The sequence below is a fragment of the Passer montanus genome, unplaced genomic scaffold, assembly GCF_014805655.1.
Source record: "Passer montanus isolate IOZ18808 unplaced genomic scaffold, ASM1480565v1 scaffold17, whole genome shotgun sequence".
NCBI classification, from domain to species: Eukaryota; Metazoa; Chordata; class Aves; order Passeriformes; family Passeridae; genus Passer; species Passer montanus.
The window spans coordinates 7,063,887-7,076,074 of NW_024364270.1; positions in this window are offsets into that span (position 1 = coordinate 7,063,887).

The window sequence follows — 12,188 nt, forward strand, 5'->3', positions numbered from 1 at the left end:
CACGCACGCGGCTCCCCAGATGCTGCTGCCGCTGCTTCGCGGCTCGCTCGGCGTTAATTCCCTCACGCCCACTCCTAGGCAAAAGAAAAAAAATAAAAATAAAAAGGGGACACCAGGGCGTGACCTGGATGTTCAGCGGCGCTGCCTCCAGCCCCTAAAATTCCCCTGCCGACGGCAGTGCGGACCCCGGGCGGCTCGGAGGGGCTGGAGGGGCTGCAGCACCGAGCCCCCGGCGCCGGCTCCGGGGCTGCCCCCGCGCCTCCCGGCGCGCCCCTCGCAGCCCGGCAGCGACCGGGAAAATAGGGGCGGCGAGGTGGGACAGTGGTGGGTGTCCCTGGAACCTGGCGTTGTGAATGAACGAGTACCAGCCGGCGTATTCACAGCCGGCTTGAGGATGTTTGTTCAGCCCAGTCTGAGGATGTGCAGGTATCAACTACTCAAACTTTGTTCTTGCAAAAAATATTTCAGTATTTGTTTGCATTTCTTCTGCATGAAAGAAGAATTTAATCAGTGAAGGATTGACTGTGTTACTTCAGAAGCCTGAAGTCCCTTCATGTGCTGTGGAAATGTGCTGGAGAGAGGAGGGAGCCGCAGCCAGCAGCGTACTGAGATGATGCTTGTGCTCAGTGATGCGTGTGCTCAGTGATGCGTGTGCTCAGTGATGCTTGCTGCTGAACTGGCTTCACCGGAGGTGTGACACCGTATTGTGGGAAATACAAATGCATGGAGGATGCACATCCGCACTGTAAGGCAAATAACTGAGAAGAGTTCTCAACATGGACATTTCAAATCCAAGTGCAAAGGAAATACTGGTGCCGTGCCAGTGTGTGTTGCCAGAGCTTGGCCTTTCATTGCAATGCATAGGTGAAAAGAGAAAAAAAGAACTCTTCCTCTCCACCTGTGCCACTATTCCAAGTTGTTTTTTGTCAATTCATTTGGTCATTTCAGATCATTATCTTGACTTAATTATCAGCATACAAACCATAAGAGCAGTTGCCTGATAATCCCACTGTAGCTGAGGGCAAGAGCTGTTGTCTATGAGATTCCTCCACCACATGACTATCACAAATCTTGGCTTTGAGTTAGGCAAGTAAGGAAGAAGTAAGAGATTCAAAAAGCAATCGTTGAGAGCAATCATGCTCAGGAGGCACCACCCAAGCTGGCTGGTATGAACTGCCTCAAAGGAGGACATAGCTGATGGAGTTTTTTTACATTATTTGTTTAAGAGTTTTATTTCCCTTTCTTTGAAATTAAATATCAAGATTTGCAGTTTTGGACTCTCTAGAACTCACCACTTACTTTTTATAACACATCTGTATGCATGGAAGTATCACTCTTTTCTAAATATTGATAAATATTGATAACGATGGGTGTTACTGATGACATCCTGCTTACTGATGACATTGCCCCTTTCAAACAGCATTTTCCTGCATACAGTGTTTGCTAGACATGTGAGAGATCTGTCCATAGTCACCAAAGGTGACTGTTTTCAGTATTCACCTTGGAAAATATTCCAGTCCCTGTTCCATGTACTGGAGGGGGCAATTATTTGCAAGCTGTATAGCAGACAGACCTCCTTCACAGCCATTTGATTTACAAATATTTGTAGAATAGTTTTGGAAGTCTATTGGCCCCTCAGCTCCTCATGCCCATCCTCCCTACTGACCTTCAACCATTAAAGCAAAAACCCAGCACAGAAAGATTATTATTGCTACTCAAGGTATTGGCATTGCTACCTGTACTGGTTGACCTGCTGCCCTTATTTTCTCCCTTGCAGATTCACAGATGAGTAAGTAGCTGCAGTACCATGTGTCACAGCGCTGAGGTTACTGCAGAGTGCAGGAGCTGCCAATTAGCACCTGTGCTTTGTGGCACCAATTTAAACAGGAGCCTCCTTCTCTTCAAGCATCTAGGGGTTTGAGGTCAGTAAGATGGAAGAAGGAGGGAATGGAAAATGAAGGACTATGAATAAGCCCCAAAAACTGGGATGGAGAAAGATATTTGGGCTTGGTAATAATAAAGGAATTCTCCCTAAATAAGGGACATCTTTTGGTCCTTAAGTGGTCTCCTAAGTGGAGAGTTTTGATCAAGAGTGTATGAGCATAATAATATATTCCATAGAAACTTTAGTAGTGAAAGGTTTTTAGTGTACTATTTAATTATGAGCTTAAAAACCCCTTGAATGGAATTTGACTGTTAGATCTCCAAAACATAGTTTTGCTTACCTAAGCTTCAGGCATTACATTAATTCTATTATCTATTATATTGCATTAATCTATTCTATAGATAATGTTAATCTATTATAATACAATTTCTTTTACATAAATATATATAATAATTATATTATTTCTAATAATTCCATTAATAACCCCAGAAGTACGAAATGCCTCGTTGCTGTGGGAGATTCTGTATTTATATATATATGTACTGGCATCAGGTGTTTGAGTAACTGGAACTTACAGCTGATAAAATAAGTGGGCGAACACAGGTAGGAAGAGTACAATGAGACTGTATTCTTTGTTACCTTAGGAAGTCCTCCTTACCATTTGCCAGCTTACTTTTAAAAAAGTACATAATCTTCTGTCAGAAAGACACATCTGAAAGCTGTCTTCCTTCCCTCTCTCAGTGTTGCCGTGGGGCTTTCTCATTTGCTGTCTCCAACAAAGTGGAGAATAATGAAACCCTTTGCTATGAACAGGGTAAAAGAGGACACCACCATGCTCTCGAGGAATAGCTGATTGTATAGCGGGGTGAACACCAGCTTGGAAAAGATTTGCTGTTACTTTGAAAATAGTGCAAACTGAGGAGCAAGTAATGGTGGCAAACTTACGTGATTCAAATCAGCACAGTAAGTGGAAAGTGACTCCTCAGTCATACCTGAATCACACTAATGATGCACCATTTCAAACTTTAAAGCCTTTCAATAGGTACTACAGCCTGTTGAAGGCCTGAAAAAGGTGTCTGTATTTCAAAGGAGAAAGGAAGATACTTAGAAATGTTACATAGGAAGAAAAGAGAAACCAAAACAAAAAACACAGCAATGTTTAGAGCTAGTCTTCCCTTGATAAACAAGCCATTAAAGACTAAGAGAGAAGCACAAAAATAAAGTTCGGGAGATCTTGGCTAAGACTGGGAAAAATGTAATATTGTGTAAATAAATTACATTCCAATGTAATTTGAGTTAGAATTCCAGTTGTACTTTACAAATACATTCATGCTTATTTCCAGAGGTTCTCTGCATATTATCATGGCTTTAAGGGTTCCTCTGTAGTTCCTCACTTTAAATTGCTTACCTATTTCAGATGTGAACTTGATTGCTGCATTTCACTAGAAGACTGTGATAAACCCTGTTTCTTCTCTCTCTCTCTCTCTCTCTCTCACATACACACACACACACAGACACATACACAAAATCCATATGTGTTTTCAAAAATCAACTTGGCAGCATTAAAAGTCTCATTGCAGATATTTGATGGGGAGGGAGAAAGTTCAAAGGAGGAATATACCTTTACCTTAGATGTGATTTATTCAAAGCCAATTAAAGATCAATAAAATACAAGAATGAGAGTTTTGTAGCATAGTTAGCATCTTTTGGAACAGATGAAAGTCCTTAGCTGGGAAAGGATAGTTTTTATTTCTGTCTCAGTCTGATCTGCAGGGCAGGCTCTAGTTGGCAGCTACCGGATGGCTGATTGGGCCACTGGAATTTTTTGGTCTTATTGCTCTCCTTTAGTGTGATTTTCTGGTGACACTAAGGGCTGGTAAAGACCTGCTTGAGTATCCCAGGTACTCACATAGTGTTGTAGCTGACAACCTGAAACTGAAGGGGAAAGGGGTTTTTTTTGTGATCCAAGTGTGGGTTCAAGAACAGTCATTTTGTTCTTTTTCCACTCTGTCTCATGTTGGTCAGCTGAAGTGTCACTTGCAATGAAAGTGGCATAAGATATGAGTAAACATTTTTATTCAGTCTGTTATTGAAATACTTATGCTGTAATAGAAAATTTTACTTTACCTAATTACCATAAAAATTGAAACTTGTCAGTTTCAATTGAAAAAAATTGAAACTCTCATTCAGCTATATTGAGAGCAGTGAGCAGTGCTATCAGATTCTCAGAATACAATTTATTTATTATTTTAATTATCTTCAACATACGGACAAGCAAAAGAGTGCATGAAGGCATGAAACTGCTTGTGTTTCTGGCATAATTTTTGTCTGGTTTCGTGCTTTTTTACAAGAGGCCTAGATTAGGGTTTGGCAATGGTATGGAACAGATCTGAATGGGTCATGTCTTTAAAAGCTGCTAAAATGAAGATGTGAAAGAGAAATTTGTGTTACATGCACACTGTTCAGCAATGCAGCTTCCTTTTAATCCATGAAAATGTAAAATATGCAGACTATCAAAACAACGAGTCTAATCAAGAAACAGTGCATCGCGGTGTTAAAAATACTTTAAGCATTTTCAGGTTTGTGATCATAATGCATTTGTTAAAATTAATTTAATTCATAATCCACTTCATTACATAGTGTGAGTTAAGGGAGGAACTAATTCCAAAGCAAAGCTCAAGGACCACAAAGTAGAGGTTGACCAGAAGAATCAGCAAAGAATAACATGACACATGTTTATGCTGCTGCTGAAAGATCTTGTCATTAAGAAACAATCCAATCTATAACACCACTGGTAGTAAAACAGCCATCATAGCCAGCAGCACAACAAACTGACATCACTAGTCTGTCCATCCCTAGATTCCTGCACCATTACAAACAAAAAAGTTTAGAAGGTAAAGACCAATAACCTCCCCATGTGAGAAAGTCAAGATGTTGAGGCATTGCACAGATGTTTCAGGTCATGCCTGGATCCTTCATATATAAATAAATAAAACTTGCTGGCAGTAAACCCAGGTAAAGCCTTATTCAAATCAGAATTTCCACACGGGATTGCCAGGTAACTATCTCAGGCAGATATCTTGAGCTAGCTAAATTTCATCATCTTCCAGCTCTGCTGCTAAAGTGCTATCCATCTGGATGAAAATCCTTCAATGACCAGGAAACTGCATTACTGCATTGTGGTGCAATATTCCTCTCAGCTAGACAGGTTAGCCAGAGAAAGCCAAAATGCACACTCCGCTTCTTATTCCAGATTTTATGCACAGATCGAGAACTTTAAAACAAGTCCTGATTCTTGATGTTTTCAAATATTCCATGTCTGTAGTTTGAATTAATTAAAGTTTAGAGGTTGACAGTTATGTTCTTTTATTATAAAAGAATGCTTCATTATTGAAAAAAAATCTCATCTGCTCAGCAAAAAAAAATAAAATGAAGGACTCTCACAGGACTTTCGTAGCTTCTGGGCTGAGTGTAGCAGTGTATAAAGATGCCAAAACAAAGACACACAAGAAAACATGCTGAAGTAAGAGAATTCATTGTACACCACCTGCCTGTGACAAGATGAAGTAAAAAATGCACAAGAGATGCTGGTTAAACCAGATTTTAGTAGAAATGCTTTGTGAATTACTTGAAAGTAATATCAATACTATCAGAGAGAATAGGATATAAGAAACCATAGGTTAAATGCATTATCTGGAAAGTTAAAAAAAATTTCATTACAAAATTATGTTTTTATCTTTAAAAAATGTCCTTAAAAATGTCCTTAAAATGTCTATGCATCTTTTAACTATTCACATGTAGCCAAAGCATTTCCCCTTCCACTTTGGTGCAGTTAAGAGAATGATAACTTCTGGTGCTAGGAAAGAATTTCATAAGATAATTGGTTGCTAACAGAATAAAACCTTGCTTTGTCAGTACACAAAGTCAATCATTCTGGGGATTCCAGCCCTACAATCCAATATCTGCTGTTATTAATTCCTACTGGGTGTAAAAAGCTTTAAAGAATGCTGAGTTGTTTGTGGGGCTGTGTTACATCTGGGAAATCTTCCTCATAGATATGCAAAATAACATTTATTAATTTTTTAAAAATAAAATACTCATATGCTTACAGAACAAAAGAAGTAAAAATACAATTGTAATTCTTTCTCCACCAAGGTATTTTTTTAGATTTACCATATACATTTACTGGTTCTTTCACTCTTTTTTAAGGTTTGCATTGTGAGTTTTCTTTGGGTTTTTTTTGGTTGGTTTTTTTTGTTTCTTTTTTTTGTTTGTTTTTTTTTTTTTTGTTTCTTTATTTGATTTTTTTGCTCAAATGTTAATGAAATTACACTGAAGCAAAAGAAAGTAGAGAGAGAGATAGAGAGAAATTGAATTGACTGGCATGCAAATGTTCTTCAACCAGAAATTTATTTAACAGTGTGGTCCAAACAGCACTCACTGCATTGCAAGGGGGTTGCTGGTTTTCAGCCTGTCCCCTGCACACCAATGCAGTGCTCTTGGCTTTGCTCTTTTCTCTGCATGGATACAGTGACATGGACACTCAGCCACCCATGAACCAAGAACTACGACTGCTTGTAATGCCATTACAAACATAACATTAGAAATTTAAATTTACCCAGAACTCAGTTATATTGAGCCCACTCCTCATTTTGCCATTTATAAGTTAGATTGTTTGCATTAGACAAATGGAAGCTATTCTACAGCATATGTTGCACTATATATTATTGTCAAATATGTTACTTTTGGCTATAAGTTCTAGTGCTAGTTAATGCTTGTTATATTTAATGAAAAATATAAAAATGCTAATTATACATTTTTCAAATATCTGCAAAAAATAACAGAAAAAAATAGTAATAGTCTAGAAATTCAGTAGTAGGGAGAAATGTATGTATTTGCAATATTTTTAAGTTTTACCCTTCAAATGAGCCATATTTTCTGCTAATTATATCTATTGCTGCTAGCAATTTATCTTGTCATTTCAAACTATTTTCTGTCATGGCAAAGATTTCTTAACATCTGTATGTATGTGGCACTTCACACTTCTCCTACCATTAGCTAACAGAAAGGGAGGAAAGACAAGCAGAAGAGCAAAGGTGAACAAAAACTTTGTTTGCAGTATTCCAGATCCCAGCTAAAGACCTGACACATTTCATGCACATACTTGTGTACACACTCAGCAACAGATCCCCAAAAGAGTTAAAAGAAAAAAAAAGCCTACAAAATCTCAGTACAATAAAAAATCTCCAGAAAATTACCAGATAAATTTGTCAAAATCACAAATATTATGAAAGTATTGAAAATGAGTAAATCTTACTGTAAAGTGCGACCAGTGGAAGTTCCATTTTGGAATTAAATTTTCACACACACCTAGGAAATTATCTTTTGTTGTTCACATTCTTCTTCTCCATGTCTGCTTTGTGTCCTGTAGATTTTTTTCTTCCAACTTTTTCAGCATTTGTTTGATTTTGGCAAGAATATTTTTCTACTTCATTACGGGAAAGCTGAAGATGACTATCAACAGCTATTTTTGATTGTTAATCATCTTCTTAAAGAGCTACTCTACATTTACTTCTGGATAGTTGGTTTCTCTTTGTCTTCATTTGTTGAAATAAAAGCAAATAAAATCTAATACACATAAATAACTATTATAAAATATAAAACTCTGACAAGCAATAGGAAAAGACTATCCAAAATTAGCAAAGAAAAAAATGCATTTTAAAGTAAAAAGTAATCTCTGTACTAGGAATTATTTCAAACACCAGACAGGATGATAAGAGAAGTAACTAAACAATGAGTACATTTATCTACCTTTCTCAGGAAGAAAAAAACAACCGTTATCATCATAGGGTGATTAATACAATTAGTCAGTTATTTTCAAATTAAATTGAAGCTGGTTCAGAAGATGAGTATCATGCTACTCATTCTGCAAAGAAGAGAAAAAAGACCGTGACTATCACTAGCAGCAGAGTTCAGAGGTCACACATAAAGTATAGGATGCTCTTTTCCCACCCACTGATTTAATAAATATTTACTGGCAGTCATCATCCCATGATGCAGTATGGCCCTCTTAGGATATTACACTAAACCCTGTTTTCCTTCACAGCTTCCTTTCCAAGCATAGCTCATTTTCTTGTGTGACTCCTCTCAGAAGCAGTAGGATACATCTTCATCTAACACTTAATTCAGGCCTAAAGAGTAGTGTGGGTATAATTAGATCTTAGAAAGATGAGAAATTCCCTACTATGGAATTTTAGTGCTACAGATGCAAATGGAGTAAAAAATATTGAAGTGTAATCTTGTCAACAAAATTATTGGAAAAAAATTGAATTTGGCACAGAAACTATTTTACTGATGAAGGAAAACCTATACACGAACACACCAAAAAATGGAGTCTTAATGCCAATCAAAACTAAATTATATACTTAAACATGGAGAAATGTTCTGAAGGTCTTGAACTTAACAATATGTTAATAGACATGGTGTAAAGAACTGGGATGAAATTTTGGTATACGTAGTCATGGATTTTAGCCTCAGCAGACGGGATTTCATAGCGGTTAGGTGTTCAAAAGTATCATTCATTATGTCTGTTTAATTTTTAATTACAATTGCAAAAACAAAGATTGCTTTTCTTTTTTGTTCGTGTTTTTTTTAATCTTGATATGTTTGTTCCCATATTAATACTTGAGTGTAGAAAATGATTGTTGTTTTCTGAGTGTTTATGGAATTTGAACAAGTGGGAAATCTAAGTAGAAAGTTGTCAGCATTTGTTAATAGGTCCCAGGGCCCTCAAGCTCTAAATATATTACAAGGTATTTACAAACTTCTGTAGCCCAGTGCAAGAAGTGGAATCCTGTTATTTCATAAACTCACCATATCACAGTACTACTTGGAAAAATATGATGAAGTTTTCTTTCTGTGGATTATAGAACATAAGTTACAGGTTTCACTTCCTTAAAGTTAAAATGAGACTGTTTGCAGATATTTGTCTATCCCTTGAGTGTCCAAGAACCCCAAGGCACCATCTCTCCTGACTGTCCCTCTCCCCTCCCTGACTGCCCCTCACCCTGCCTGGGGGTGTTAGCCTGCAGGGGCCATCACCCCTGCCCAGTGGCACATCAGCAGCTCTCCAGCTCCACACAGCCCTGCTCTGCCTGGCTGTGTGCCCATGCTGTAGCCCAGTGCCCAGGGCTGGGGCTGCACTGGTGTCCCCCAGCTGCCCACTTCTGGTTAGAGGTGGGATGGGCCCTGGCACCAGACTCTCCCTTGGCCCCCACTCAGCCCTGACAGTCACCCTATGTGTTCTTCCCTGCAAGGCCTTTTCAATGAATCTTTGTTGTTTATAATTTTTCTTGAAGTACTATGTTGCATAAAATGCTAAACATATGATAATATAAGAAATGAAATTTTATGGCAGCTCTCCTAAATCACTCAACAGATTGCCTGTATTTTAAGATGTGCTTGTCTGCCAATTTACCACACATTATTTTTACAAATAACTTCATACTGACTGTACACAAAGACTGAATCCTTTAAATAGTGAGCCACATAAATGGGGAACAAGTTAAAGAATGGGAGACTGAAGTACATGCAGCTTTATCACTTTTCTGGTTTGCTGTTGTTTCAAGGGAGGGTTCATGTGAGGTGACAGAGCTTTGTTGGGGAGAAGCATTGGTTGCGAGAGAGTTGTCACCGGGTGTGCCCATCAGCCTGCAAGGCCAGCGCGGTGCTGCAGCTGCCCTCTGCTGCCTTGGCACAAGTCTTGGCTCCTGAACGACCCCTCTGAGGACAAGACACACATTTGCCTGAGGCCATTTCTCTCCTTTCCACCTCCGGAGATGCATTTTGTCTTCTCCCGTCACTGCTGCCACGGTGTCGCTAGGTCCCTGGAGGTCCCCGGAGTGCTGGCAATGTACTGAGCTGCAGGGATGCCCATCTGTGGTACGAGCACTGTCAGAAGCACAGTGTGGCAGGGAACACAGGGCTGTGAGGTCTGTGCTCTCCTCTCCAGCTGTATCTCATTGTGACAGATTTCAGAACTTGAGTTTCAGGTTTTCTGCACATATGGCTGTATTTGTTACATTTAGCCACATTTTCAAGACTTCTTTTGCAGCATCGTGGAACTCGAGAGTTTCATATTTTGTTTAAAAATAAACTTGTTCTCATGCAATCTTATGACTCTGGGATTTGAAGTGATAGGCATGTCAAACCTGTAGTTTAACTAGGACTTCTGAGTAGAGAGGATGAAAGAGACAGAATAAGGACAACTAGAGTGATGTTTGTGAAAAAAAAATCATTGAGTACATAAGTGTCTTCTTTCATATTGTTTTGTTTTCCTCTTACATGTGGATTAGTGCTTCTAAACCTGGAGGAAACAGTTCCAATGAGACTGAAATTGTGAGCTCAGTGTGGGAGAATTAGGGGAGAAGGTAAAAATAGCATGAGAAATTTTTAATCCCTTGTCCTGACTTCTCCACATAAGCAGTAAACTCCAGAGCAAGTAGACTGGCCTGAAGATACATCATCTTTGTGTTGTTTAACACTACCTTCAAAATGCAAGTGTTAAAAAAATCAAGAGAGATAATTCTGTCTGTCCATCTGTCTTTCAGCTGTTCTGGGCTCATATAAGCTCTATGTCCCATAGCCCAGATCTGTTTTCCAGATGATAAAGAGAAACTCCTGTGACAGAATTTCCAAATGCTTACATTACTTTGGTGGGGTCTGTCATGACTTTTATTGGTATGTACATAAACAGAGAAAACTTTCTTACTCAGTTACTACCCTGAGTTTCAGGGTTGACTCATAAATCATGAAATTTATATGCAACTTATGATAGGAATTTTAAAAATACAGATTCATAAAATATTGCATATATGGCTTTTTAGTCTTTATGTCAGAAATTTATTTCCTGCCATGTGCTTGAATTTTCAGCATTCTTACTATATTAGGTTTGATTATCTTGTAGTCAATATCCCTAGGAAATAGAGATGTATTTATATCTGTTTATTTTTCTTCTGAAAACTTCCTCTACTGATTTCTACTTTTAATTCTGTATTGAATTAATCTTGTCATTATATCTGAAGTAGATATTTTCTATGGGGATTAAAGATGGAGTGTTCCAAGTTTCAGATAAAATTTCAAGAGGAAAATAATCTTCCAAATGTATTAATATGACTTGCTATGAAATGTCCATTTGGGAAGAAATGTAGTTAAAATAACCCTAATAAGCAAAACTTCTATTAAAGAAAATATTTGATGAGCATGTATGATACTAATAAACATACTACAGACTGTGTATTTTGTTCTATTTTATCTTTTTACTGCATGAACCAGTCTTCATAATTTCAGAGTATTCTACAAAGTATCAAGAAGCCAGTAAAGACATATAATGTTTTCAAGCTATTAATTTTTTTTTAGTAAATCAGGAATGTCCTAGCAATAAGGAGCGATGTGATATATCTCCCATAAGTCTTGTGCCTTATGTGAGACATTCTGTCATGCTGGATTCAAATCTGTCTTACTATCAGAAAGACCTCTGTTTCCTCTTTGCTTTTAAAATTAGGTACTAACAATTAAAGTACTTACTGAAGAAACCATGGTTACAGTGGGACTGAGTTATATCTGCCTTACTGTGAAGTCCTTTTCATTTTTGCTATGTCCTTCATTGTAGACATGTGTGGAATCTTCATTAGTAGGAGTTGCTCTGGTATTTAGAAAAACAGAGAGAGGGAGGGCAGCAGGAGCAGAGAGCAATCCTAGCTATGGTCTTCCTTCAGGAAAAAGAATTCAAGAAAGAATTCTCAGTTTTCAAAATTCTAAACACACCCTTGTGGTTCTTCAGCAAGTAAAACGAGCAGGAAGAAACATGCTGACTTTACGTCACTCCTTTTCAAATGACATGTCAGTTGTCTTCCTTCTGCTTCACTGAGGTAAAGCAAAACCAAGTCCAATACTAGGACTTGGCACTTTTCTCCCCAGAATCAGGGCCAGACTAAAAATCAGCAAAGCTGTCCTCAAAGTAAAATACTAGTCAGCAGAAATTTAAATGTGGGATAGAATTCTGGATGGTCAACAAATAAAGCAGTGAATATATCACTTTTCAAAACAAATTAATCACCTCTTTCCCTTGTATTTATATCTTCTCCACCAAAACAGCAAATAGAGCAGAAAACCAAATCTTTCATATTAAAATTTTTCTCAACACAGGATGACATTTACAGCTACAGGGCTTGAATTTCATTTGCATGTACTGTTATATCACATCTGCCTTTTCTTTGCACCATGTTTGGACATTCTTTTTCTA